Raw genomic sequence first — 5,096 nt, 5'->3', positions numbered from 1 at the left:
AGCACATAGCATACATTTTGGAATTGCATGAATACTTATATTGATTATGACAAAATTTCGTAGAATTTATTCCATATCTAAAGAGTTTCAAAAATTTCAAGTTTCAAAAAAATCGAGATCTTTATGCATTAAGTAATCATGGAAATGCTTGAAAATTTTCAGAAATATACTCATATCGAATTTCATTTATAGATAATTCGAAGAAGATTCTTGAATCTTAGATTACACACTTATCCACATTTAGTAATATGGAGAAGACAAGTTGACACAGACACAGCGTTTTGAAGCAATCACAGCATCATTGGAAATCAATTGTATTATTCGCGATTTTTTTTATGTTAGTTCTAGGACGAATAAGCGATAAACTTAGTCAAACAATTTCTATTGCAATCCATGCGCACAGTGCTTTAAATCGCCTTTGAAAATTACATCCCACCAGCTGGTGCCATGCCCCCCCCCCCCCTAGACCGAGACTCTAGTTACGCCTATGGGCATCACTGAAATGTGCAGTGCAACATAGTAGCCTGAATTTGTGTGTGCTATCTTTCGCGCCACGAGCAGCAATGTTGCCTGTTAATGAGTTATGCAATTAGCTCAAGAAAACCAAGGTATAGATTAAATTCGATTACTAATTATTGGAACGATTAATGAATCGCCTGCTTTGAGCGTGCTTACAGCGGCACACTAGGAGTTAACTTTCTGAAATCAGTATGGCGAAAGGCATCTAAGGTTCGATTTCTCAAAATTAAGCATTTTCATCAAAAAAATATTTGGTAGGCATGGTAGCAGACACCTTCCTATATAATCGGTACCAAATAGTTTTTTATGAAAAGTTTCTTATTTTGAGAAAACCCGCGTTAGATGACTTTCGCCATACAAATTTCTGGCGGTTAACTCTTGCTGGCTATTTTTCGCATATACTATAGCGCCTGGATGTGACAGCGGCGGGTAGAAAATCAGCCACTGCCAATAATTCATTGAGATGCGGTTTTCACTGAGTGAAAGCTGTTGAGTATTCCTTCTAGCTATGTAGGTTTTCTTTTAACATGCGCTTGATGGGAAAGCGTCATTAACAGTATAATGAAAAAATAAATTTCCCCATACTAATTTGCATGCAAACTTGAAACGGCTTGTGCTAAATCAGTTTTAATCCAAATGAGCTCAAATTTTCAGAGGACACTCAGAACATGGTGAAGAATCAGATGAGCACTATGGAGCAAAATCGATTTCTTGAACCACCCTAATATTCACCCATCAAAAGTTACATTTTTTTATCTCTAAAAGTCATAATGATGGCCTTACTATTTCGAACAATTTTGTAGAACAACAGTTTTTTCTAAAAAATATAGTTTTGGCGTAAAATTCATCTTTCCGCGTAAATCTGTATCCTGGACCATAGTGCAATGTGGACATTGTAGCATAACCAGTCGCTTTCAGTTTATCTATGGTGCTTTCGGTGAGATTTCGTAACTCTTTTGAACACTTTTTTCCTGCAAACGGCCTACAACAGTTGAGAAAGCGACTACTCATGTTGCTCGTTATATGTTAATAAATAAAATCACTTTTAAGTTTTTACTGACTAGTTTGGTGTCGTTTGGTTGACTGAAGAAAAAAAATATACCCAACGATCGAATGTGATATACAAAATACCATGCGGGGAATGTGAAACAAACCAAAACATTATGAGTCAAATTTCTTCAAATGTCAAATGATAACAAATTTATCAAACTTGTATACAAGTTTGAAGAAACAGAATCGGATAGGCAGCCCCCACAGAAAAATAATGATTCTCGCTTTGTTTTCGCTCCGATCGTGTTGGTTATTGCACAGCTGTGTAGAACAAGTTGAAATGCATCATCAGAGCCAGTGCTCCCCGGATTTGGAGCCTTTCTTAAAGAAATTTATCATGGGGTATAGCATCCCGAATCAGTTTTTTATCATGTCAGCTTACGAAATAAGTCTCTCGCGGTATGCTACGTATCGTATATGTATACAGAGATGATAAGTGAGAGACTTGTTCTTTCTCTTTAGGATTCAATCTCTGCTCAAAGCACATTTAGTAATAAATTAGCTTAATCAATCAAGACCGTTATTTGCGTGAATCAGTGTATCTGGATAATATTCACATCTACAACTCGATCTCAATAGTCCCATTGGGCATTTTACTTGACGTGACATAGTTTCAGATTTTCAATTGCGATAGGGGAGGCGTAACCTGTCGGAATGAGGGTTACATCCGGAATAACGCCGAAGCGTAACAGGATCAGTCTTGACTCATTCGAGGCTATGATCGAATGATTATGGAAATGAGGTTGCAGTATTCTGCCTGCGTTTTATTTTCAATCATGTCATATATCTTACTTTGCATGATTTGATATTTCAATGAGTTTGCTATACTCATTCAAGTTTTATAAACTAATTATATGCACATTCAACCAGCAGTCTATATAAGAATGTATAATTCGTAGACAGAAGAATTGAAAAAAAAACGCTAACAAAAATGTAAGGCGTTTATACAAGAATTTTTAATTTTTATATAGATCCAGTTTTCAAACTAATTTTGTAGGTTCATATACAACATTGTGGGAATATCTGGCACATATGCTGGTTCTGTGTAAATATAAATATATATGTTAATTCTCGTTTTTCACTAAGATTCTGAAATACATTTGTTTTTACAGTCAATGCATGTATTGCAAAAATATATTCAGGTTCTCGTATAAAAAATATAGGGGTGTGGAATGCGCCAAGTATTCATAAAGCTAGTAGACTTCTTTCTAATGGGTGTTACGGATTAATTATAAATCCAGTTTTCATTTTATTTACATAACGAAGTAGAAGGTAGAGCGTATATAATCCAAAAGCAGTAATTGAAACAGGGTAATACCCGAATCGAATGATTTAGTAGAAATATTCACAACCATTCTATATTCATAATTTTAATAACGAAATAGGTAAAGAAATATTGGATGAAAACTATCTAATTTTATCCTGCTTTTCGATGAGTATGGTACCAATTCGGCAAAAAAAAATCATATTACAGTGAAATATTTCACACGTAGAGCAAACTATCCCCTTGAATTGATATGTCTATGTACTTTTATTACACTAGTGTTACCAGATCCAGTTTGACTAAAAAGAGTACATTTACACAAAGTGAAAATAGAGTACAAAAGAGTACAACCCATGATTATTTTTTTAGTTTACAATTCAAATTTGATATTGTACTGTTTTGACTTAAATCCCGAACATGACTACTATTTCAAACAACTGTCCATTTCACCATTATTCGCGTGGTTCTTTCCACGAAAAACACATGGAATTTTGAATTCTAGAACGCTAAAAAGCCAGTGCTTGAAATATGAGTCATGTTCGGGATTTGAGTCGAAATTCATTATTTTCAACATATTTTTGTCATGAAAATTTGAATAATAATCACAGAATATTTGAAACAATTTTCTCCTAAATAAGAATGAAGGAGTAAAACGACAATTTATAGAATAAAAACTAATGAGGAAGGTGCTTGGTGGCCTTGTGTCACTGCTTCTGCCTCATAAGCAGGAGATTAAGGGTTTGATCCCTGGCCCTTTCTAATTTCCTATTAGATAATTTCATTAATCATATAACTCAATCTCTTTGCAAATCAAATTCTCATTGCTAGCAAGTATGATTCTAAATATAGAATTGTTATAAAAAGCTGCCTGTTACTTAGTAGCAGTAAATAAAATGTAAAAATAGATTGGTATTCATTTGTACCCGCATACGAATGCTATATACGGTCGCTACGCTCGTGCAGGCCTCATACAAGTAAGAATGTGTGAGGTTGATGTGCGGGTAGCGATGGTGTGGTAGACGTGTGCGTGGTATTAGAATCCAATAGCATTCAAATTCTAATTTTAAAAAATGAATCCCATTAGAATTCACTTTAATACTTTCTCATTACTCTAGTACTTCTAATTCTCATTCATATATTCCTATCCCATAGATCGCATCACTTACCAAAGTGAATCCAGATAATATATCCCTTCATACTAACACAATATCCTATCCTAAGACTATCGTGGAGATGCAGAGGTATACTCGGTCTCTAGTAGCAACGAGAGTTGAACTAATAATCCTTCCTTCCCTTGATGACCGTAAGGACGTGGCCGGCGCCGTAATTGACTTAGTAAAATGCATTGAATTTCCGAAATTTGCACATTGAGAATGATAGCTAAAACCCAAGCTCCATTCAATTGGTTCCCTGTGCAATTTCGCAAGTTCTAGTCAATCACGGAGTAGCAACTACGAATTGTACGGTTATCCTGCTCATGCTCATGCTCAATTTATAGAATAAAAACTAATGTACCTATCTAATATTTTCAAATTTATTGGGCAAATTGAATCTTCATAGGAAACAGGGAGTTTGAAACCGTCTGATATCTGAGGAATAGCTTTAAAAACTTGAATGGACGCAGTCTGTGATATACGAACGAACGATTAAATAATGTTCGAAATTCCCGACCTATCTTAAATTTCGGCGTGTCCAGAAACAGTTGAATAAATTAAATGTCATGAAAATAATAAATTCGTTCAATTCAAATAGTGACATACACACTCTTAGCGTACTTTATTTGTTCAAACTAAGGAAAATTGATTCACTTTGCAATTTTAAGTTTGAAAATCTAATTGGTACTTAGGGTCTGTTCACAAATTACGTAACGCTTTTGGGGGGAGGAGGGGAGGTCCAACTTGCGTTATATTTTGTTACACCAAAAGGTGGGGGAGGGGGTGGGTACTATCAAGTGCCACGCATAACGCGAATAAAAATTTATTTTTAATGCTTTCTTTTGTCATCACTGATTGAAGTAATTGCTGATATGCCTTAATCAAGACGGTGAACACGCATCAACCTTTCCTCTTCACTACCACTACCCATAATAGTCACAAGTTAGTCTCTTTGTAGTTTTTTACTTTTTATCTCAGAGCAGGCTATTCTGGTGTTTTTTTGCAAATAGTAAAGACAGCGAGTTTTGTTAGAAAAATTGTTGCTAAATGTCGAGGCATTTGTGACAGTTAACAGTTCAATTTAAAAATTGTATTTTATCGTTATCGCA

Source organism: Armigeres subalbatus, chromosome 2 (genome assembly GCF_024139115.2).
Source record: "Armigeres subalbatus isolate Guangzhou_Male chromosome 2, GZ_Asu_2, whole genome shotgun sequence".
Lineage (NCBI taxonomy): Eukaryota > Metazoa > Arthropoda > Insecta > Diptera > Culicidae > Armigeres > Armigeres subalbatus.
Note: the sequence above shows the minus strand (reverse complement) of the source record.